The sequence below is a fragment of the Topomyia yanbarensis genome, chromosome 1, assembly GCF_030247195.1.
Source record: "Topomyia yanbarensis strain Yona2022 chromosome 1, ASM3024719v1, whole genome shotgun sequence".
Classification (NCBI taxonomy): Eukaryota; Metazoa; Arthropoda; class Insecta; order Diptera; family Culicidae; genus Topomyia; species Topomyia yanbarensis.
Window position 1 is genome coordinate 92,941,524 of NC_080670.1, and position 26,882 is coordinate 92,968,405.

Sequence of the window (26,882 nt, forward strand, 5' to 3'; positions counted from 1 at the left end):
CGTAGTGTATTTTGAGGATCTTGGTAAGACTTTCAGTGCGATTTCTCCTTTTTATGCAGGTTTTTATGGACACTTGAACCTTATTCAGTTTGTGGCTTTCTAGTTTGCGCGTTTTTTAAATTTCTAAACTATCGCGACTTTTTGATTTTATCCTCCGCATAAAAAGTGTTTGAGTTTACTTGAGTATATTTAATGGTTGAACTGACAAGTGATTTGAATGCGTTTTAGATAATCCTTGAAATATCTAAAAACTTTAATGCAAAAATATTGCTAATTTCCTCCTTAAAATTTAATCAAATTTGGAAAAAATGTATCAACAATTTTTCGAAGTTTCTCATAAATCTGTTATATTCGCAGTTGATAGATATAACTTCTGTGAACGATTTGCATTTCTAGCAATTTATTGGGTGCGAGATTATTGTACTGATTTGTTTAGTCTTCCCAATATCAAAAATGCCAATAACAAATCCCCAAAAGAGACTTATTTTGAAACCTGAAAACACATTTGTTGCTTTGAATCTATGCGGAATCCTAAATAAGATTTCTCGTATTCTCCGTAAAATAATGTACGTAAAATATCCGCTTAATGTTACCATGTCGCATCGACATTATTTCTAAAAAACCACGTAAAACACGTTAACGTACAAGAGAAGCGCCAAAGCGCACTATTTAGAATCTAAAAATAACCCCTCTTTCCCAATCTGAAAAGATATTATAAAGCTATTCAGTCTATCGTCATATAGACAGCTGTATTGGTGAGTAAAACTTAATAAAAACAAAGCGTATGGCACCAGGAAAACAAAGAGCACTTAGGCTTGGGCAAAGTTCAATGTGTGCGTTCTGGAAACGTCTTCTGCATCTATAATCGTTTTGCCCTTGACGGAAGCGTGGAATATTATGCTAACATTAAACATCAGTCGAAAACAACGTCGTTGGTTCATGCAGGAAACTTCCCCATCAAACTCAGGATACCCAGGTTCAAAGCGGCAATATCGATAAATAATAATCTGCATGTCATATATTCACAATAACAATCAGCCAGCAAGTATGCAATCATTTGGCAATGCTATAAAAGCTTTTGATGCATGAAGCTTTTTGCTCCCAAAGCAAAAAGCGCCTTAATGTATGCTTTATTTTTCTCGTATCTATTTTTAGACGTGCACGCTAAAATCGTTGATATTATACAATAAGTAATACAAGCTATGTTGGGGTCAATTATGCTATCTCATGTTGTTATGATCGTGTTATATTGCTATCAACGTTTGTTATAAATATGATATTCGTAGAGAATTTTTTGTTAGAATTTTTGTTATTTTAACACCTAACGGTTTCTGCTTTATAACAAAATTTGATAGGAAATTTTTCGTAACAAAATATCAGCATGAGTTATAATTGTGTTATTTCCTCCTGGTCGGGATGTACTTAGTTTTGGAAAGGTTTAGTGATAATAAATTTGCTTTGAAATATTGGTCGAACACTTAGATCGTTATCAATCGAGTTAATAATAGTATTGACATCATTGTTGTGATAAAACAGAGCTGTGTCATCAGCAAACAGTCTAGGAATTCCAGTAAGCCTCAAGTTACCTAGGTCATTAATATACAACAGAAATAACAAAGGTCCTATATTACTACCTTGAGGGACACCGATTCCAATGGGAGCAAGGCTACTACGTTCACCATCCACAGATACAAATTGCTTTCTATTCGTCAGGTAACTATGAATAACAGAATGAGCAATGCCCCTGATACCGTAACATTCAAGCTTGGCCAGCAGTATTGTGTGGTCCAAAGTGTCAAATGTTTTTTTAAGGTCTAGGAATAGAGCACCAACAATGTTTTTACGATCCACTTCGCTCATTATTAGATCAACTAATTCAATTATAGCAGTTTGGGTGCTAGAGCCTTGTCTAAACCCATACTGAAACCTATAGAGGACGCTGTGTTTGTTCAAAAATTCTAATAATCTAGCAACAAATAGTTTTTCGAGAATTTTGTTGAAAACGGACAGTGTAGATATAGGACGATAATTATTTCCATCGCAACAGTTACCTGATTTAAAAACAGGGATGACTTTAGCCACTTTGAGACAGTCAGGGTAATAACCAGATTGAACAATTATGTTGAAGCATTGAGAAAGGATTCTAGACAAAGCGCAAGAATTTTCTTTTAACCCATTATATCCTAGCGTATGAAATTTCATACGCAGAACTATCAATCGTTTAACGCGTATTTACTGCAGAATTTTGGCATCTAACTGCTTTATTATTGCACTAATGGGATCATTGCACCTCATATTTCATTGTGAAACAAGACAACTGCCATTTTTTATAATTTTGTTTACATTTTTGAACCGTGTATAGTTGGGGCAAATGGCGGCTGAAAAGTAAGCAATACATTTAATTGAATTTTATTGTTGGAATTCGTGCTAATAATTCCATTATGTGACAAAACGTTCCTACAGGTGTAAAGGACTGGTGCTGTCTATCAGAAAATCCGAAGAAATATGTCAAACAACTTAAAAATTTTTGTTTTTATTTAAGCGTACGAAATTTTTCGCACGAGATATTTTCATTCTCAAAACCATTTTTAGCGGTGATTTTATTTTTCCCATAATCTTTGATACATTTTTTGGTGGAATTGAAGATATCACTGCATTCGGCTCATTTTTTGAAACCCCTGGGTTATAATGGGTTAACATATTGACAGGAATGTTATCAGGGCCACTACTCTTCTTATTATCTAGGCTATGTATCAGCATAATTACTTCGTTTGGTGATGAAGGACGCAAAAATATTGACGGACGCGACGAACATTACTTAGAGGACACATGTTTGAGGTGGTGGGGATATCATTTGACCGTTTTTGCCCTATACTAGAGAAGAAGACATTAAAAGTTTCACAGACTTCTGCATTATTGTTGATTTTTTTACCATCGACAATTAGATTTATCTGGTCGCTTTTCTTTGCTAAACCAAAAGTGCTTTTTAGGTTTTTCCATAGTTTTGAATGTGGTGTGTTAGTCTACCTGGCATCTACCTTTTTGGATACATGCAATAGCATTTGCTTTAGATGTTGATCCGCGGGATTACTTTTGAGACGTTGAAGGTAATTGCTCTTTATTTTTACTAGAGTCCATAAATCCAAAGTCATCCAGGGACAGTGAGTGCCTTTCACTTTAACTGTTTTAGTTATTGTTTTCGTATGACGGTGAAGTAATGAGTTGTATGTGGATGCGATAGATTGAATAGTAGATTCCGCGTCGACAATGACATCAATACCATTAACGAAGCTGGAAAACTCGTGGTTAAGTTGGCGATGGTTAACAATTTTTTGGTAAGCAACATTGGTTCCCTTTCAGCTGTAATTTTAAAAGTTAAGATTTGAGAGTGGTCACTCAGATTGTTAAATATTGTGTCATTGCGCACTCGATTTACATCGTCCAGTTTGCATAGCACATGATCAAGTATGTTTTCGCTAATTGGTCTGGTAGGAAAAACATTTGTACAAATAAAGTCATAAGATTCCAAGAGTATTTTATATTTTCTAACAATATTGTTATTAGCAAGATTAATTGGGACATTTACATCACCTACAATAGCACACGAGTGCTTCGATTGGACTGAACACATCAAATTTTCTAAATAGACTGAGAAATCATTGAAATCAAATCTAGGAGGACGGTAAATTCCATGAACACAACACTGTCCTTTGATAAACAGTTCGATGTGAATGTGATGAAATCCTTCTGCGGTATAGTTTTTTACAATTCTATGTTTGATAGTCTGATTAACATAAACAGCTAAACCTCCGCTAGAGTGTTGCCTGCACGCGAAAAATGCTTTGAAATGTGGTATTTCATAGAGAGCACAATTGTCGTCTTTTAACCATGTCTCACCAATCACTATAACATCTATGGAAGTTTTACAACTGTCAAGGGTTTGCAAAATTTCATCAAATTTAGAAAGATTGTTTATACCTCTTACTTTCCACTGCAAAATTTTTAGTGTCTGGTTATCATTATTTATATAATTGTCATTAAAATCGTAAATATGGTCGAAAGAAATTTTTTTGATTGTGTTAGCCATTGGATATGCATGAATTCAAGTTTTATGCTGGATTGTTAACTACATTCTTAATTTCGTTTTCGCTTAGGGGCAGATTGTTGCGGTGAAGAAGAGGCAGATTTTACACTTTTGTAATTATTTATGATTCGATCAAGGTCATGTTTGCTACCAATTCTTTCAATTTTAGAATGTTCATCCTTTTTTACTAATATCATTCCTCCACGACCAGGCCATACAAATTTAATATTAAGAAGTTTTTGGGATTCACGCATTTCTTTTAACAATTCTAATGACAAGGCTGACAGTTCTTCGCGGATCGCAACTTTCATTGCATTTCCGTTTACATTTAGTGTTTCATCAATCGTCGTAGTTAACAATGGGTAAAATTGTTGCTTTTTGTCAAGCAACAATTCTTTCAAATCTGTGTTTTTGAAAACAACTCTAATCGGAATCATAGCATTATTATTTTTATTGTTAGAGTACAATCTGGTGGACGAAACAAGGGAATCAGAGGACAAATTAACACCGGTACATTTAAACGTTTTCAGCACGAGATCAGTTACATTTTCGTTAGGCAGTGAGGGTAAACCAAGTATCATTACATTATTTTCTATTGTTTTCTTATTTTCTTTATCAAAATTCATTTCAAGTTTATTGACAGTGGTAGAAAGCGACAATTGAGAAGATTTTAAAGCGTTAAGTTCATGTGTTAAACGTTCATTCTCAGATTTTAAATCTTTGAACTCCGACACGATAGTATCGAACTTCTCAGACAGAAAATTCTGAGACGACTCTATAGCATTAGTTAGCATTTTGACCTCCTCCGTCACTTGCTGCTTTTGAGCAGACACAACACTGGCCACAGTCGCATTTAGTTTGCTGCTAATTGATGATATAAAAGAATTTTCATTATTTTGCATGTCAATGATGCGTTTATAGATATCTGTACATTTTACCGAGCAAAAGTAAGCTTTTTGTTTAATTCATTTTGCTGCCACACCCGTGATGCCTCGGCATTTCAAGTGAATAGCAACAAAACAATACAAACATATCAAAAGCTCATTTTGGTCGGATTCTAGTTGCTGACAAACTCCACAAGTCATTTTACTTTCCCAATCCATACCGATCGTGAACGCTAGACACAGGCACTGTGAAACACAGATCAACAATTTACGAAATAAAACAAAGCAAAAATAAATAAATAAATAAATAAATAAATAAATAGAGAGCACATCAATGAGGTTAAAAAAAATCCAAATGGGAAAAAAACCTTGAATGAAACCATTAACCAGAGTATGCAGTAGGAATGCAAACAATTCACCAGAGCTCGGTGTTCAGCACAGTCCACTAATGATATAGAATATATGGAGCACAACACTTACCCTTAAACAGTCCTATAGGGTGCCGGGTGTCCGACTGTAAACCAAACAACTAAAGTACCCCCCAGAATCTACTGATCAAGAGGCTAATGCGGCAAACGGTACACAGCAATCGGTCTATCAATCAATTAAATCTGCCTCTGCACAGCCACAACACTTATAAAGAAGTTCACACCATGCCACACTTACTGTTTGTGGACAGCTTGCGCCCAGCGAGAATCCCCTATGCTGGCTCGAATCAAAACTTGTCGAAAGTAAACAAAGTTCATTTCATATCGTCAAACTGACGCCCAGGTGGTGAAATCGTTAGAATTCAACGGGGTGCTGGAGCGACTAGTTAGAGTCGGTTGTGTTACTGGTGCCGGAAAACGAATTAGAACCAGCTAAAATTCCGGCTCCTTTACGGCTGAACTTTACTGGGTTCCGGTAACCATCCGATACCCTTCAGTAACCTCTGTTTAAGGGGTATCATTTTGATGCGGCTTAGACGCATAACCGAGGCCTAGGAACCGAAGCGGCGCAAAGCCGCCGAAGATCCACCGGGCGATGTGGTCATCGACCCGCCGTCGGAAGCAAGCGAACCTGTGATCCACTCGTTTGCCCGGCTCACTCAAACATAGGAGCTATCCCTAGTTTAAGTCCGACTAAACGGTAGCGAAGTCGGACAGCACGTACAAAAGCGATGTGACGCAGCCACATTGGGTGGTGGAAACAAAATAAAATTGGCAACTCTAGCAAAATGTAAACACAAATGAACACTTCGGATGAACCTATCGTCAATTGACATTTCAACGAGTTTTGATTCGAGCCAATAATATAGGCCCCTTCAAAGTGTCCCGAAAAACTATACTGTTTGCAAGGCATGCTTTACACCATGTATTAGTACGACCCCATTTTAAAACAATTTACAAAGTATACTGCAGTCATGATTCGCTGGTTGGGCCACAGCTTCTGTCCAACTAACGAATTTGATTCGATAGTTGGACCGACTGACAAATGTCAAAAACTCTCCAAGGAAGACATTAGTAGTATAAAAGATTGTTAGATAGATTGTCAAAGTGAATAAGAGATGAGATTTTGGCGTTCAGATGCTTTTTAGTTGGACAATGATCCAACTAGCACAGGTCCAACTAAAAAGCGGTCCAGTTAAAGAGTGTCCAACTAGCGAATCACGACTGTATATTTAAAGATTTTAGTGGAGAAGCACCTAGGGGCAGATCACTCTAAGTATGTCAAACAAATTTGCATCACATTAAAAAAATGCATTAATTTCCATTTTTGCAACAACTTTGCACTCCCTCACAGAAAAGTTTGATTAACAAATGTCCTACGCTGATCCACTTTGTTCGACGTTTTGCTGAAAGTAGGGAATGTTTTTTGTAGGGTTTTGACGTCTTAGACGCAAAGCAAAATACATTACACGCAACGCAAAATACATTATGAATTTCTATTTTGATGGAAAGAAATGCATTTAATTTCGCTGATCTGCCCCTAGGGAAGCACTTTTGTATGTAACAGAAGTTGTTTATTTGTTTTTTATCGCGCTGGAGAGAATATTTCGAGACGTCACGAGTCTCGTCACTTGTAATGAAAACGTTTCATCAAACCTGGCAACACTCATGAAATCACTTACCATAAATATCTTTGAAGAAGAATGTCATAATATTCGCAATTTGATAATAGAGCGTTTTGTAACATTCCGTTCGTGAATTTATCAACTATACAAAAAAGGGAAAATAAGCCTGATAGTCGTTCAATGGCACTGTAGAGGTTCGGTGAATCAATTAAAATATGCATTCATCACGTTCTTGTGAACTTGCTGATTTTTGTAAGCAATATTAGAAATGAGAAAAGGTAAATATATAAACAAATAGTTTTTCACTCCTATTATTGCAACATTTTTCCTGCCAATAACAATACTCCCCTTGCGAGCACGCATGAGGGCATAACTAAAGAAGTATGTTTGTTTACTTGTGACATGTTCGATTGGTAGATTTGGCTTCATTCTGTGCGAGCCTTTATATAAGTAAACAACGCCTTTGGTGAGTACCAACAACAGGGAGGAGTGAGAAATAAAATTGACGGGACGCAGACAGCCGAGCCAAGTGACAACACAATGATAAGGGACCATTAATAAATTACGTAACGCGTTTAGGGGGGAACGAGAAGTTGTGACATGTTGTGACATATGGGGGAGGGGGAGTAGGCTAGATCGTTACGTAACATGTTTCTACTAAACAAAAATTTTTTTTCGAGGAATTTGTTACGTAATAGGGGAGGGGCGGATAGAGAAATTTGTGACAATTTGTTACATGGGGGGAGGGGGAGTCAATTTTGGGCAATTTTCGCGTTACGTAATTTATGAATGGTCCCTAATTTCTCTTTCCTTTTTGTCTACCACGCAAATTCAACAAGCGTAGTTTTTATTCACTAAATAATCACCATATACGATTCAATCACTAGCCAGTGTTTATTGACCCTTGTCTTAAATTCGATCAAAATCAGTAACATACTGATAGCTAAACTAAAGATACTTTTAGCTTATATGCTCCTGAATTGGTAGTAATGCATGTTATTTTTTGATCTGGTTTACTGCAAAAATATTTATTAACAGACAGAGCATATTTTTAACTAACCAAACACATCAACATGTTTAAAACACAACATATATTTCTTTTGATTTACTTGCATTTTAACCCTGCCTACTATGATTGGGTGCTATAGACTGCGAATTAACAGAATTAAGTTTTATGTACTTGAACTGTAATATTGAATTCAAGACTTGCATCGTGCAGAATTTAAAATTTCCTTTGCTAGACTTAATGACAATAATTTTCAAAACTGACTGTCATCGAGAGGCTTCAGTTAAAATGAATGAACAAAATAGCGAAAAGACAGAACATTTTTTTCGCAAGGCACTCACGTAGTATGACCGACACTATATGTTGCTGTCACAGTGTGAGAACTTATACGGAAAGAGAGTCGAATATGAGTACTTGCGACCGTGTAGGAAGGTTTTCTGTATACGGTTACCTAATGCAGCACTGAATCATTTTTGCTTCCGGAGTTACAGGGGTGTTAGTAAGTATACACTGGAATTTCCCATATAAATCGGTACAATCGTAATACCTCAGATTCTAAAAACTATTGAAATGGTCACCAAATTACTTCTAATCGAGATCACTGATCGCCAATCGAACATTCTTTGAATATATTGTCCACTATCGACGATTCCGGAAGTCCGGAATTCCGGGCATATTCCACAATTAAAGTCACATCGGTTCTTCGGTGATGACTGAATCGATTTTCTCAAACCAAGTCTCAAATGGATGGCAAAATATGCAGTTGAGTATTGCGTCGCCGCCCCTCCCCCCACGTGTCTTGCTCTTACACCTCCCTCCTTCATCACTCCCCTCCCCTTGGACCACCCTCACCCCCGTATTTTCTTCATCCACCCCGTATACCGAAATAAGAAGGTTTTCTGACGCATCCTCCACTCCCACTTTACTTACCCCCCATTCCCTCCACTTTCAAACCCATTCCACCAACATTTCAAAATATAATCACATGAAGATAACATTGGACTCATGCTGATTAAGCTAATTAAATATTATTCTTTTGCCTTTCTCATATAGAAAGGTTATGCAATTGCTCCAAAAACCGACTTTCTGACCGAGGCCCGGAGGGCCGAGTCTCATATAACATTCGACTCAGTTCCATTCATATAACATTCGACGCCGAGATCGCAAAATATCTGTGTGTATGTATGTATGTATGTGTGTATGTATGTGTATATGTATGTATGTATGTATGTATGTATGTATGTATGTATGTATGTATGTATGTATGTATGTATGTATGTATGTATGTATGTGTGTATGTATGTATGTGTGTGTATGTGCGGATTTGTTAACAAAATGTCCACATCGGTTTCTCGGAGATGGCTGAACCGATTTTTACAAACTAAGATTAAAATGAAAGGTATAATATTCCCATAGGTTGCTATTGAATTTCATTTTCAACCGACATCTTGTTCCGGATTACGAGTTGAAGAGAATGGTTACAAAACAAAATTTGTTGATTTGTCCACATTGATTTTAAATGAAGGGTCCATCAGCTGCTGTTGAATTTTGTGTGGATCCGAGTTCTGGTTCCTGAATTACAGGGTGATACGTACGATCACGCAGCAAATCCCGATTCTAACGAATTCTGCGATGAATGTAAAAAGGTGATTTTTTTCCAAAATGTAAACACAACTGTTGAATTTGTAGATCTAGGTCACCAAAGTCTGTTTGGCCACACTGACCACCATCGACGGATCCGGAAGCATCCAAATTCAGAATAACGGTTATATTGGTTTCTCGAAAATGGCTAGACCGATTTGATCAACTTAGTCTCAAATGAAAGGTGTTGCGTCCCCGGAAACTGATATTAAATTTCATCTCCATCCGACTTCCGGCTCCGGAGTTATGAGTTGTGGAGTGTGATCACATAGAAAACTCCGATTCAAACCGATACCGCGATGAATGCAAAAAGGTGCTCTTATATATACTTACCAAGTGTAATAAGAACGAAAGACATTTCCATAATGTTATATTGTACGAATCAGCTATTAAATCATAGTTTGGAGAAATGAGAAAGGCACAATTGCACCTCTAGGTGGATTAAAACAGATTTTTAGTATAGCTTTTAATCTAAACCGTGTCTTTCTACAAAACTGAAATCTTGAAAGCAAAATCGAAGGATATATAGGAATTGCTTCTGAAAAATCAATGAAGAGTCCCACTCAAGATCATTTACCCTAATCTTTAATTTGCACCCATTTTTATAAATTTTGCATCATTTTGATAATGGCGATAGCGCTGTTTGGCTGACTTTTCGACGCGTAACTCCGGAACCGGAATCCCGATCGAACCGAAATCGATAGCAGCCAATGAAAAGGTTGTACCTTTCGTTCAAAAGAAAGTTTGTGCAAATCGGTCTAGCCATCTCTCAGAAACAAAGCCAATTTTATTTGGCACATAGACACACACACATTTCCCGATCTTGTCGAACTGAGTCGAATGATATATAAGAATCGGCTCTCCGGGCCTCAGTTAGAAAGTCAATGTTTGGAGCGATTGCATAACCTTTCTATATGAGAAAGGCAAATTGGTTAACATCAAAAACATAAAAATTGCCCCGTGTTACCGAGAGTGGAGCGACTTAAGTGATTTTTATGCATAACCAAATACATCACGTGGTTTTCACACACACGCCCTAAAACTATACCACATTTAAATCGTACGTAAACAGGAACGAAAAATTAGGCCGAAAATCGCTGTTTATATTCCTATCGATGTACTAAATTGACAGAAATAGTTCAAAATTGTTTCATATTTTCTTACACATAGTTAGGTGGTACTAAATTAAATGACTCGATATATCAAATCTGATCATATGTATTCAATAGGTGCAAATTTGTCGGTTATTAGATCTGGTGAAGAACTTTAAAGTATGCTGGGACAGAAACTACGGAATCTGAATACAATCTCAGATCGTTTTCGATCTGACATGTTTAAAGAGCAGGCTGCTATTCATGCAATTATTTATGAATGATAATAATAACTACATATTTAGGATGCATCAGGATTCAGCTCGGTATTATAGCAGCACACCGAACATAATTTGTAATCGAGATATTTTCGCGTACCCACTAATAACTCGAAATCAAAACTACACAAAGTTCATTTGACAGTCGGTGTGGGCAATGTCACCAGGACTTCGGTCGAAATTAATTTATTTGCCGTGGTTGCAATAATGACATTTTTTTCTTTATGACGGAACAGGTATATGGGAACTTCCTATGGGACCACACTAACCAACTAAAATCAGATTGGGATGACATTCAACAGCAGCCAATTCAAACATTGCTTCAATAATTTTAAATTTGGAGGATGGTTGACATCGATCAAGAATTTTATAATGAATAGGTGTGAAATTAACTGAGACCATTGGCAAGTTCTCCGGGAGTTCTAGGTGGCCAATGTGATCAAAGCGACCACTGTTCTGAAAATTATGTAATTTAACACCAATTTTAATAAATTTTGCATTATCAAAGTATCAGGTGGTTCCAGTTTATATGAGGATTCACTGTATTACCACGCTTCTCATTCAGTAATTCCGGAACAAGATGTCGCATCAGAACTAAAATGAATAACAACCTATGCCTTTCATTTGAGACTAAGTTTGAGAGAATTCAGGTTCAGTTATCTTCGATTAACCGACGCAATTGTTGGAAACATACATACACACATACACACTCATAAGCACATACACATTTGATGAACCTATCGAATTGATTCGAACATGTGAGGTGAAGATTGTGAAATTTTCTATTTCGATTAGCGTTGTTCCTGCAATTACTTTAGGTCCTCCGCATGAGTCAGACACTTCAATGTCGATGTTGGTGTCTATGTTGGTGTCTATTATGCCTTTTAAGATTTCTTTGATTTGTGTGGTCTCTCTGACTCGAGAGACTGTGCATTTGGGGGTTTGTTGTACAAGAAGGTTGAAGATGCATTCGTCTTCCAATGAAGAGTTGTTACTGCAAATATCGCATTTTGTTGCTTGCGAGTATATGTGGTTTCTGTGTTTGGCTACCAGCTGAATGTGCGTGAATTCTAAATCTGCTTTAATTCCTTGTGATGAATTAAGTTCTCTGGACAGCTTTATATTAATTCTTTATATTAATTCTGTTTTGAAAAATCTCATTAACTTTAATTTGCATCATTTGATTTTTAGCGAGTCCTAATATCCCTAGGTTTTGGTTTATAATATTCAAAACGTTGATGTCTGGGTTTTCAGAGATAAATTTTATTGCTGTTCCTAGAGCGTCTACTAGTCCTCTCCTCCGTCTTCGTGGTAGAAGGCTATGAAGTTTATCTTTAGCTAGCTGGATTTTGGCTTCAAGTGTGTTTTCTAAATGATCAATAATTTTGACGGATTTTCCTATTTTTTCAATATAATTGAGATTATTTTCGAGTGTTTTCAAGTCTATCTTGTGCACTATCCTATTATATCCTACTTTAATTCTGACTGAATCGATTTTTACTGCCAGTCGCCCATAACTGTTTGTTATTTCTTTATAGGTGGTAGCGTTTATCAGGTTGAGTGTAATTATTCTGTAAGAGAAAGATAGATTTAATTTGTTTATTTTCTTAGTCGATTTTTATGGATCTTAACTAATCTTTGAAAGTCGTCCCCTGGATTTAATGTTTTCGGTATTTGTTTGTTCGCGTATTTTTCTTCGTATATGGCTTTTCGTTTATCTAGTTCGGTTTTGGTTTTGGACTGGAGTTTATGGAAATTTTCAGTTATTTCTCCAGTGTTTGTTGTATTTAGGGTGTTAAAGATTAATTCTCGCGGTTTAGCCTTGGTTGATTCGTGAAAACTGTTGTTATAGATATCGATCGCGACGTTTACGTGTTCTTTAAGTGTGATATGGGTGAATTTGGATTTTGTCGTTCTAAAAATCTCAATGAGCGTAGAATGAAATCGTTCTACTATCCCGTTAGCATTTGAGTTGCTAGCGAAGTGTATCTCGATCCCGAGATCGTTCAAAAATCCAATGAAATCGATTGACCGGAATGAAGGTTCTTGGTAGCTGACTATAGTGTTCGGTCTTCCAAATTGGCGTATATGCTCAGTTATCATGTCGATTATTGTCCTTGCTTGCAAATGAATTGCGTTTGCGAATTTAGAGAAGAACTCTACTATAGTTAACCACTTTTGACCTTGTAAGAAAAAGACGTCTATGTGGACTCTATCAAACGGGGTTTTGCCGAAAGTACTTTTACTAATTAATTTTGGCGGTGATCTGTCATATTTTGCTTTTTTGCAAATATCATAGGTGCTTACGAAAATTTTCAGTTGTCTGTGGAGCTGTGGAAAAAAGAATTTTTGTAATATTTGGTTTTTATTTTCCTTTGTGCCTCTATGGCCATAGTTATGGGTATCTCGGATAATTTCGTCCTGCTGGTCTTCCATCCTTATGTCTTCTAGGAGTAATTCTGAAATGAGAATCTTATGTGTTTTATTGATTGAAGAGTATTTTCTGTATGTATCTTGAACCATTTGGATGAGTGAAATTGGCATTTTCAGACAGTTTGAACCTTTGGTGTTAAGAATTTTTTTGAAGATGTCAATTATATTTTTTTCTGTATAATCTTGTTTTGTTATTATGTGACGATGATACTTAGGAAATATTTGCTCGTAGGATGTTATGTCTTTGGGACCAATTTTTAAAGTTATTTGGTTCCTAAAAGAATTAATTGATTTTTTGGTGCATGAGATAAAATAGTCGTCACTCGTGTCTGCCGAATGAATTGTTTCCAGGTCGTCGCTTTCGCTTAAGGATGGTTCTACCTCTATGCTATTTTGAGAGTTTGCGTTTATTGTCTGGTTTTCTATTGTAGGATTTATTCTTGAAAGAGCATCGGCAACGACGTTTTGCTTACCGGGTTTGTATATAATTTCGTAGTCAAACTCGCCTAGATCAAGTTTCCAACGAACGATCTTACTGTTTGCGTTCGTTCGGGAATAGGTCAATGGTTGGTGATCCGTTACTAATTTAAATTTTCTCCCATACAGGTATGGTCGAAAATGTTTCACGGCCCACACGATTGCCAATAGCTCTTTTTCTGCAGTGCAATAGTTCTCTTCTGTTTTGCTTAGAGTACGTGAGGCGTATGCAATTGGTCTATCTTTGCCGATTGGTCCTTGGGAGAGAACGGCTCCTATAGCATAGTCGCTCGCATCTGTTGTTAATGTAAATTCTTTAGTAAAGTCTGGGTACATTAACACAGGGTCCATGGAAAGAATCTTTTTGCATTTGTGAAAACAGTCTTCGATTTCGGTCGTTATTTTGAACTCAGTATCTTTCCTTAGTAGTTTAGCCATTGGTTTTACCACCTTGGCAAAATCATTTATAAACCTCCAGTAGTAGCCTAGTGTACCGAGAAATTGTCTAACTTCTTTTTCACATTTTGGCATTGGCCAGGTTTTTATGCTTTTGATTTTATCAGCGTTGGGTTTTTCTCCGTCTTCTGATACTGTGTGCCCGAGAAATTGAACCTCTTTTCTGAAGAATTCGCATTTGTCTAATTGAATCTTCAGACCAGCATCTTTCAGCTTTTTCATTACTCGAATCAGATCGTTTTGGTGCTCCTGCAGTGAACTAGAGAAAATGATAATGTCGTCCATGTAGACGAAACAACACACTCCTATTAGCTCGCGCAGTATGCAGTCCATTACTCGCTGAAAGGTGGCGGGTGCGTTTTTTAAACCAAAAGGCATTCTGGTAAACTCGTATTTCCCTGAATTTACAGAAAACGGAGTTTTTTCGGAATCTTCTTCTGCTAATTGTATCTGGTGGAAACCTGATACTAAGTCAATTGTTGAAAAATATCGAGCCCTACCTAATTTGTCCAGTATGTCCGTTATATCCGGAATCGGATATTTGTCGTTAATGGTTTTCTCGTTTAATTTTCGATAATCGATGACTAAATGAGATTTCTTTTGTCCGGATGCATCGGCTTTCTTCGGTACAATCCATACGGGGGAAGTGTATGGTGATATCGATTCTTTAAAAATGCCGTCATTTAGCATCTTACGTACTTGCGTTTGGATTTCTTTTTCAAAAATTTGTGGATATTTATAAGATTTCGTGTATATTGGAATGTTGTCAGCGGTCCTGATATTATGTTTGATTTTATGGGTAAATGTGAGCTTTTCAGAATCTGTGTAGAATATTTTCTTGTTCTGGTTAATGATGTATTTCAATGCCTTCTTTTCTTTTTCTTTCATGTGGTCCTCTCGAAAATGATATTTCTGATTTTCTTCCTGACTGAGTGGTTCTTGTAGCACTTGGTATTGGTCTGTCTTGATTTTTATTTCGTTTAGGTTAATTTCCAATGGTATTTCCGAGTGGTTGTTCATTGCTAATATCGCTACTTTATTTGTGCTTCGATATAGCCCGGGTAGTATTGAAAATTTGCCTAGATGCAATTCTTGTTGAATGCAAAAGTCTCAAACTTTTATTGTCTGTACCTGAATATATTGAAAATTCTGCTCGGTCAGATTAATTTTATTTTGAAGTGGGAATCTTTTCTGCATAGTAAATTCCTTTCTACCAACTTTAAGTTTGTTTTTGGAAATGTCAATTTGTGCTTTGATGTCCCGTAATGACTCGTAACCAATTAGTCTGTCAAAGAAATCGAGAAATTTGAATATGTAGAATTTTAATTTTTTCTTTATCTGAAAAATGTCAAATGAGGTTGATTTTTCAATATTGTGCGTGCCTTGTATGTTAGTTACTTGGATACCGGTTTCTGATGTGCAGTTTTCTAGATTTACGTGCATTGGCGAAATGTAATTCGCGCCTGTGTCGATCAAAAATTTCATTTCTCCTTTGCTAGTCATTATCGTTATATAAGGAATGACATTGCTGTTGGCTATGGCTCTTGATTTTTTTCTTGAACTATGTGAAAATTTAGTTCGTCGGCTAGAAAATAGTCATCTGAATCTAACGTGAACTCTTCTTGTGGAGGGGTGTCATTTACTGGCTCATGATGTTCAGTTTCTCCCTCGTGGTTATTTAGATTTTGAGTTTTTGATCTCACTGTTCGCATCGAAACGTCTTCGTCTAAGTTTTGTCTATGCGATTTAAATTTTCCTGAGGGTCCAGGCTTGTTAAAGTTTTGAGAGTACCCTGCATTATAATTTTGGGTGTTTGCCGAATTTGGGTTTTGGTATGGTTTATTTGGTTTATTAAAAGAGTTTGGCTTAGGGGTGGGGGCTGTTGACTTATTATCTAGCTTCATTCTGTACGCTGCATTGGCGTATTGTACAGTAATGTTATATGCTTCTTCCAGCGACTCCGACCGGTAGCTTCGTACATGCATGCTAAGCGTGTCGTTTAAACCGTCTATGAATCGGGTTACCGACATCAAACTGATTAAGCTGTTAATCGCTTTGGTGGAGGGTTTATAGTCGTTCATCACGGCTGCGGTGCTTTTTATTGCTGTATCTATCGATTTAACTTTACTGTGGAATTCGCTAAGGGTCTTTTTTCCTTGGCGTACGTAGAAGAGTGACTGGATATGCGATATTAAATCCCGTCTGTCTCCGTAAGAATTAAGCAGTGCTTCTTTGATTGATTGTCATTTGTTTGGGTTGCCTGCTGCTATCAATACTTCTTTCGCTTCGCCTGTTATTTTATTTTTGATCGCTCTTATTATTTGTTCGTATTTAATACGGTGATCCTGCGTAACTCTCAAACAAGTCGAGCGTGTTTTCAGTATCCTCAAGCCATGCTTGAGTTCCTTTTTTTATTTCCACTAAATGTGGCAAGATTTTTAATTGGGTCGGGAGTCCGGAAATTTAAGAAAGGATCTTCCGCCCTATCGCGCATGGCATTAATTGTGTGCACTAACGCGTTTTGATTTTCCTTGAGCTCGCGGATTTGGTCCAAGAGCTCTTGGGCATTAACCTCTTGTGCCATGTTTCTATTCTTGTCGAACTTATTAGCACGCCTCATACAATGTATGTAATTTTAATATTCCGTAGTTTTTCAAATGTTCACTTTGAACCACTGATTAGTATTTGCTTAGTCACAATGTTAATTAATACAAGATTTTTGTTACTTACAGAAGAGCGCTGTTGAGTCTTAGTGTGCGTTGAGGTTTGAGGTCCGGTGGCGATCTTCAATTTACAATCAGCGCGAATTGCTTGATATCCACTCAATGATGGCTTATTGCCGGCTGATTGGTTGTTCTGTACACGAACTTAAATCTCTGATCTTTACGTTGAATTACGTCTGTTCAATTTATTTTCACTAAATTTTAACTTCACTCGCGAACTAACACCACTTTTCCGAAGACTGCGCCAGTAATACTCTGATTTGTCAGAGTTTCATGAAAAAAATATTTATTCTTCACTAGTCACTTACAATCGTTTGGTTATAACTCACGCCTAAGACTAATTTGATTTTTCTGTCCAATGCCTCTTATAAACTATGTTTAACTTAGTCAGCAATACGAAGTCTGCTCCAGTATCGTCCGATGTCCACGTTGTCCATGTTGGCCGCTTCCACGTTGGCAACGCGCGTGGCATTCAGCTGGCTCAGCATATCTGCGTTGTATCGATTATGATGGATCGGCGGATATGGTTGCGATGTCTGTTCTAGCTCGGACGGATTCCTCGTAACGTGTATATATATATTTATATATATATATATATATATATATATATATATATATATATATATATATATATATATATATATATATATATATATATATATATATATATATATATATATATATATATATATATATATATATATATATATATATATATATATATATATATATATATATATATATATATATATATATAAAGATAAAGATAAAGATTATATTGTATTATATTACATTGTTTTATATTATATTATGTTATGTTATGTTACCCCGGCCCCGGGGTAAGTTGGCGGTATGTGAATATACACCAAAAGCTAAGCAATCAAATGGAGATTCAATTACTTCAAAGAATCCTTTTGGAACGTGCTGAATGTCTTTTCGAGGAAACTGTATATTAGCCGACATTTGCTATTATACTTCAGTTTCAATACCCCGGCATTTCGACTTTGACGCGTACCCCCTATTCAAAAGCAAATTTTCGAAATTCTTCGTGCAATTGGCCGGAATAAATGTCTCCTACATTGGCGAGATACACGAGAAAAAGATTTTCTTACTATGGAGTGAAGTCCAGAAATAAAAATTTTGACTTTTTTTGCATTGTAAATAGTACCGCCAACTTGCCCAGCGTGCAACACCGCCAGCTTACCCCAACCGCATATTTTATTAAAAACTATTTAAAAAGTATCTTTTGTTTTTGGATAGATGTAATATCTATAGGGTAAGGTGGGGCAAATCCGACCGATGGGTAAACCCGACCCCCCTCTGTTACCGAAAATCAGAAGCACTACGCGAACTAATATCAATGTTGTCGTGTGGAGCATCGAAAATAATCATAATGGTGGTATGACAGCATTTTATTAGTCTACATTGAGATGCTCATACGACAAAAAGTGTGTTTTTACAACTTTTGATTTGACTTTTGTGCATCATTGACTACAGGATATTTCTGATTGTTAAAGTGATTGTATAATAAATGTAAGTGGATTTAAATTCTTTTATTTAAGTCCTACAAAGTGCGTAGAAGAATTTAGTTCAACCTTTTTCATATATTTTTTAATTGCATCGTAATGAAAAATGACGCGGTGGGGCAAATCCTACCTCTAAATATTGGGGTAAATCCAACCGCTTTTTTGCTAAGAAAATTTTTATCTATCAAATTGAAATATATTTTTATTGATATTATTTATTATTTTTATGCAAAATGGTTCATAATTACAAACGAAAGACACAAAAACGTGATGATTATAGTATTCGTCAAGCAATTGCTCCGATGTAAATGGGAATATCATTACGTACTACTGCTCGTGATTTCAGCATTCCAAGATTGATATTGAACTTCATTTTCTTCATGTTACAATTCAATAACACAACATTCATTGATTTATCATTGTAAAACCATAAAATTTGCGTAATATCTGCACTAAATCAACCAAAAACATAGGGGGTCGGGTTTACCCCACAATTTTTGAATACAGCAAAAATGAACATTTTTGTAAAACGCTTGAATCTCAAGATATTCCTAAGATTCAAATAAAATGCTATATACATAAAGTTGCCCAGGAGTCTAACCTTTAATTTGGTATATAAAACGACTTGATCCGATATAAAATGGGAATTTTACAGCCAAAACCATTTACTAGGTCGGATTTGCCCCACCTTACCCTACGGATACTAAAAGCTCTTTTCATGTGCTATCGAAAAATAATTCGGGAAATAGATTGAAAATCACCCTAAACAACGCAAAGTATTTAAAATTTAAAAAATTTACTTGGTATGCTCGAAAACACAATATCACCCACAACTTCCACCAAACAAATCGTTTTTCAACAAAACCACATTGGATAACAGGTTTCACATAACTTGCGGTACACAAAAAGAGGCAGCGCTATATGTCTAATAGAAACAGAGAAAAAGGGATTCCGCCAACTTACCTCAACTAGCCCCGGGCTCCCCTACCATATTATTATTCATGCATGGGCTGACCAGCTCTGGTGTAAAAATCCGGAAACTTTCCAGCAACGAAGCGTAAACGTTCACCACACTCAGGTATACGGTTCACATAGAGCCACAGTCTTGAATTGTTCGGTAGCATCGAACAATTACTTAACGACGTAAAGCAGTCAATGCAAGTCGTCCATAAAAAGAATGAAAGCATATGCAGTAAACTAGGTCAGCATTTCCATTCTTATGACAATTTGTTACAAAATTCGATCGACACCATCAGCAAATTGACCAAAACAATATCGGACAATATGAATCATAAAATTGACGAACACTAAATTTTCTGAGCCGTACCCTCTCGCCATTTCCGACCTATTGGAGGAATTGAAGAAAGAAGTGAATGCTATTTCCATTGCAATCTCCAACATGACAATACCAGAAAATGGCATGAATCAATCAAAATCCCTGGCTGAAGAGTTAGCGGAAAAATCACACGCTACAGTAATCCAACAGAAAATAGATCATACGTCTCCAGGCTGGCGATTTTTTTTCTATTCCGACAATAAGTTGTAACCCAGTCTATGTATGCCTACCATACCATACAAGAATGACTCGTATGACCGAGGTGTGGTAGCGCACAAGTATGGCCGCTCTCGCCATCTGTTGGTCGAAAGTTGCGGTGCCGATAGCGCGTGGATAAACTTATCTCTTGGCACCACTCAAATTTGTTCATCTGATCAACTCGAACGAAATGAGTGATTTGAGAAAAACCAACCTTTTGCCTGGATTGTTTTCCCCAACAATCGGTAATTTGTAAAGGCTATTTTGCCTGCGATTTGAAAGGAAATTCTTTGTCCCATCTCATTGCACAAGAGCAGCGGTCAGTAAAGCGGGTCTGAGATTATCCATACCGCACGCGTAGCCTGACTTTAGTGGAGATTGTTAGCTAGTTCACACCGATATACCAAGTGATAGCCACGAAGACTGAATCTGTGAACAGTTTTAGCAGTATAAGGTGAGCAAGCTAAACTACTTTCAAAGCTTGAGTTTCAAAATTGTACTGTTATTTATAGATAATTATTAACGACAGAAGCATTATTAAAAAAAACGGCGAGAGTTAGTCATACAAAATTCGGTAAGCCACATACCACATTGAACGTTAGGTGAGACCATACTAATTTCCCCGTTGAATAGGTAAACCCCATCAACGTGGGGTGTTTGCGTAGGCTGGAAAAGCGCATGAACCTGCTGTCACCCGGCGTGCCAGCGTCGTGGGCGCAACCCGAATCTCGATATTGTTGGCGCAAGGAGAACCACGTGCGAGAAGCAACGTTAAAGCCGCTTCTCTAACTGCTCGAATTCGTCTCAGGCTTAGGCTAGGTTGCATACCTGCAGGTAGAATATAGAAGAGCTCTTAACGGTTAACTAAATATACCTTCTTCGCTAAAGTGATCGATTCAAATATTAGCTGTAAATTTCGATGATTTGCTAGAGGCCCAAGAATTATCTTTCGAATCGGTGTCCATAAGTTGGTCGTTCGGATTGGTCCAATGTTCCAGAGTGTTAGAGCCACTTTTCAACTCGCCCTTTGACGGAGTCTTATAGCCGGACTCAATCTGCGTCGGCAGCCTCCTTTTGATCAAGGAGTGGCGCAGAAGCTGCTGTACGTTGTGTGCACGCACGAACGTTACAAAGTTAGTGTTGGTTTCTGATGAGGCGAAGCCGAAACGCAACATAGTATGAAATAAGGATTTGTGCCCTCCTGTACAAAGACTGGTTTTTACCAACAAATTTTCACCCTAGCGAGAAATTTTGGTTTTTACCAAATTTTCCTCCTTAGGGTGAAATATAGCATAGTGCTTTCGCATAGGCCTGCTAAGCCAAGACAAGTTTCGGTTTCACTGTGTCTCATCGGCATAAACAGAACTTCTGCTCGAACGGGACATCACGTTTGATCAGTCGTTCGATTGAAACACAAAGTGTGTTTTAGTTTTAAGGGATTTGCGACAAGCCGGCGCTAATCTATTCCGACAATAAGTTAGTGTTGGTTTCTGATGAGGCGAAACCGAAACGCAACACAGTATGAAATAAGGATTTGTGCCCTCCTGTACAAAGACTGGTTTTTACCAACAAATTTTCACCCTAGCGAGAAATTTTGGATTCTACCAAATTTTCCTCCTTAGGGTGAAATATAGCATAGAGATTTTTGGGCGATAATTGGCAATGGAAGCAGGATTGGACAAAATATGACGCCAAACAACGCATTCGACGACTTCAGGAGAAAGCTGCCGATATAGCAAGACGCAACCGAAAACGTCGTAAGCAGTCAAATCAACGTGACAACGATCGCGCTAACAATCATCATCATAACGACAGTAGTAAGACGTCAGACAAATTAGGGTAAAAGGGTATAATACGCCCCACCGGGGCTAAATGCCCCTCTTCGATTCCCAGGATTCCTGAATTATCTAAAAATAAAAATGACTGATAACAGTATCGTTTCATGAAATCAACGTACTAAGTTAGTTTGGTATTTTTAATATGTTGCAAAACAACTATATACACAAAAGTTACAAAAGAGCTACTTTTATGTAAGCTTCCACTTTTTCCAATAGCATTACAACCAATTAGAAATAGTCGGATTCGATAGAACTATTTCAAGTAGCTTACTAGAATATTATAGTTACTATCTTAGTTTATAGCTTGGCTTAAAACTATGTGTGTGTTTAGAATTATTCATGTATTCACAACAGCTCATCACCGGCCAAAACGCCCCACCCATTGTTGTGGGGCATACTCACCGATTGCTGTGGGGCATACCGTCCTCTTGTTGTGGGGCATATTACACTTTCACCGGGTGCATTTTGCCCTGGGTGAAAGAAAAAACTAGAATTTAGGCATCTTTGAAAAATATTTAATTGTATTTGTATCAGGATGTTTTTAATAAAAAATGAAACGGATACTAATTTCTAACTAATATAACAATAAATTAGAGTAGTTAGTGAAAATATCATGGCGTCGAATGGTGAAATATAGCTATTTTTGCTTAAGGGGGGCGTATTAGACCTGTTTACCCTACTACTTGCCACGGCGAAAAAACAATTTTCCGTTCCTCCCACAACCACCGAACATCCGATTGCAGGTCTTGCAATACCAGCAGTAAAAGCAAATTTCATAAACTTTAAAAAAGGCGACACCATCAACCCATGCCGTTCAGCTAACGAAAACATTCAACCCACACAAATGGAAGTGACACCTACCAGCGCACAGTGGTCCCAAAGAGCAAAAAAGGGTTTTTTTAGATTGCGTCAAAACAGTTGACTTTAGCAATATGGTGTCTTAGAGAAAGTTTCTTGGAGTAGAGCTCCCCTTCTTTTTATTTAACCGAAATGATGATTAATCCCTCTAATAGTGAGTTACGAAATTTATTTTCCGCAATAATTCAGATAAACAAATACTTACTTCAAAAAAGTTGTAGTAAAACTCGTTACAAACATTTTACCTGAAGACTTCAACTCTCTATCTTTTAAGCTTTTTGAGATATGGAACATTATTTGTAAAAGGCCCCTTAAAAACAGTTTTTTCATCATAAGTTTTCTTCTAGATTTTTTCCATTATATAAATGTTCTAGAACATTGTTTGGACTATTAAACTACATTTGTTTTCCGAAGACGGAAACTTGCTATCGCTAGTATGTGTGGAGATATTCCCGTTTTTTGATTGAAAATAGCTCTTGTTCCAATGCCGATAACTTTTAAGCGGGCAAAAACGGGCAAACCACTTTGTAAACAAATTGAAGTGCAAGAAAAGCACAACAAATACTGGAAAGATCAGATCTCCCCAAGGCAGCCCTCTATGGAAATACTAGAGCTGAAGTTTGTCCATACTAGAGCTGTTCCGGCATTAAATACATCACTATATATTACTGTTAGTTCTGAAATAAAGGGTTAAAGTCGCAATAATTAGCCTTTCTTACTTTTGTAAGCACGTTTTAAGTAAATACCCAAACAACCAAAAGTTGATTTGAAGGAGCTGCATAAGCTTCTCGTTTTAAGTAATTTTGCAATACGTTTTATGTTCTAATAGCGGGTTAAGCTGTTCTATTAAAACTTTTTGTGAATTTTAAAGTGTCCTTTAAGTATTATCCGAACTTCTGATGGCTTGGGTCAAAAGTTACAGTTGTTCAAAAACTCAATGCATACGCCTGACACCGGAAACTGACAATTGCCTTGCGCCTACTTAATTACAATGGCGCAAGTGCAACCAAATGGTGAGTAATCAATTGCATTTGATGACGGAATGAGACAAACTTCAGCTCTAGTATTTCCATAGAGGGCCGCCTTGGGGAGATCTGATTTTTCCAGCATTTGTTGTGCTTTTCTTGCACTTTAATTTGATTACAAAGTGGTTTGCCAGTTTTTGCCCGCTTAAAAGTTATCGGCATTCGAAAAAGAGCTATTTTATATTTTTATTTGTATTTGTATAAAGAAGTCCAACTGACAATTTGTCTAAATGAAGTGCTGCGCATTTCAGAATGCAGCAGGGCTCGAGGGCGAAGAGAACGAGTAGGCGCGTTGAGGCTGATTTGCGCTAGTAGCTCCTGATCATCATATTCAGCCAGCAGAATCTTTGACACGAAGGTGGCTTGCGCTGCATGTCTCCGGCGTGTTAAAGTATTAAGTCCCAAAAAAGACGACAACGGTCCTCGTACGGTGGCAGGTTTAATGGGTCGTTCCACGGCAATTCACGTATCGCATATCGTATGAATTTACGCTGGACTGCTTCGATCCTAAGGCTCCACGTAGCTTGATAAGGGCACCAAACGACGTTTGCAAATTCCAACTGCGGGTGCACCAATGAGCAATAAAGAGCCTTGAAACATAGAGGATCCCGAAATTCGTTGGATATTTTGGAAATAAATCCCAGCAATCGATTGGCTTTGTCGATGGCCGCTGAGACGTGATGAGTATACGTTAGCTTTTCATCAAGAACGACTCCTAGATCCTTCACGTGGTTAACGCGTTGTAGCTGAGTTCTTGCGATGTTATAGGTGAAGGTAAGCATATTTCTCGTTCGATAATAGCTGATGGCAAAACATTCGGCAACGCTAAGGACCATCATGTTTCTTACACACCAGCTATAAAAGGTGTCAATAAGATGCTGTAGCTCACGGCAATCGGCTTCATTCCGTATAACAAGAAAAAAATTAAGTCGTCGGCAAAAACAGCTTTCCTCCACGCCTTAGAACGAAAACGGCATCGTTCACTAACAGTGAAAATAGTAGTGGACCTAGCGTACTACCTTGAGGAACTCCGGAAGTGTTGAAAAAGGATTCTGAAAAAATATCGCCAATTTGAACAACGACTTCACGGTGCACAAGGTAGGATCGAAGCCAATGGCAGAATCTAGTAGAACACCCTAGCTTATCAAGCTTTGTTATCAGTATCTCACGATTCACTCTATCAAAAGCTGCCTTTAGATCAGTGTAAATAGTATCCACCTGCAATTTCTTAGACATTTGTTCCGTGCAAAATGACGTGAAGCAGACGAGATTCATCTCGACTGAACGTTCTGGAAAAAATCCGTGCTGAGATGTACTGATGTAGTGTCGACAAGCAGAAAATAACGCTTCGTTGATAATTGATTCAAACACTTTAGATTCGACTCCTAGCGAAGTGATTCCGCGATAGTTTTAAATCAAAAAGCGTGAATATCTCCACACATACTAGCGATAGCAAGTTTCCGTCTTCAGCAAAGTAATTCAGTTTAATAGTCCAAACAATGTTCTAGAACATTTATATAATGAAAAAAATCTAGAAGGAAACTTAAGATGAAAAAACTGTTTTTAAGGGGCCTTTTACAAATAATGTCCCATATCTCAAAAAGTTTAAAAGATAGAGAGTTGAAGTCTTCAGGTAAAATGTTTGTAACGAGTTTTTCTACAACTTTGCTGAAGCAAAGAATTTGTTTATCTGAATTATTGAAGAAAATAAATTTCGTAACTCACTATTAGGGTGATTAGTCATCAATTCGATAAGATAGAAAGAAGGGAAGTTCCAGTCCAAGAAACTTTCTCTAAGACACCATATTGCTAAAGTCAACTGTTTTGAAGCAATCTAAAAAAAACCCTTTTTTGCTCTTTGGGAATAATAATGAACATTGTACGCCTATACCTGGCATATATGAAGGACCAACACCCTATCTATTTGCGTGGAAGGAATGACGCCGACCAGCATCAAAATGACGCTCGCATCCGAAGGACTACCGACAGATCCTGACCATCTCCTGCGCATTTTCATCGAAGTCTATCAGGAATATGGGCTGAACCCAGACGAAGCTGCAGCAGACCTTGACTCCTATGGCAAATTTTGAAGTAGAATACTTCTAACGTTTCAATATGGGGGTCCCTTTTCAAAAATTTCTGCTGTGATATTTTCCTAGTGTTCAAACGCGACTAACTTCCGTTGTACTGATCGAAATCGCTATATTTTTGCACTATCTGATCGGAAATATGTGCACGTATATTGTATTTGATCCCGTAAAATGTGCGTATATTATAAATAACGAAAATAATGTATTTTGTAAAGGTGATAATTATCTGCGCTGATTGGTCCGTACAATTCCACCAAGCAGCGAGCGTTGCTAGGACTGCCTCTTTTTTATCCAATGAACTTCGCCAGGTATAAAAACGGCACATAAGCGAAAATTCGGCAGTTTGCTTTCTGACCTCGTAGCAGCTGCTACGTTTTGTGTCAGCTCAAACTCCGGTTGGAATATATTCAATGACTGTCACCAGCCATCACTCCATCCAATGATGCACAGGCGTGGCGTGCATACAATGATCAGCACATATCGCAGAAAAAGCAGAACGCTCTTTTTTCGGAGTTCAATACGCGGATTGCAAGTGTGCGCGTGCGAAGGGGTGATTGAGTGCGAAAGACCCCGCTCTCTTGCTCTTTAAATTATGCGTGGCGGGCTCAGATAAATTCATCATTCGGTTAATTTTCTTTTTTTTTTTTCAATTTGTTTATTTGATTAGGCACGTATGCGTTAGCTTAAAGGTGCCATTTTTTCATTGTTTTACATTTTGAATTTCTTAAAACTAGGGGGCAACACATTTCAATATTATTTTGTTTTATATAATGAAACTAAAAAAAACTTTACAGCTAACTTATACATATAAAAGAGGGTATAATATAATATTCGTAAGATTTGGGGGGCGGGTCATTTTGTGTGTTCTTTGTATAGTAATTTAGT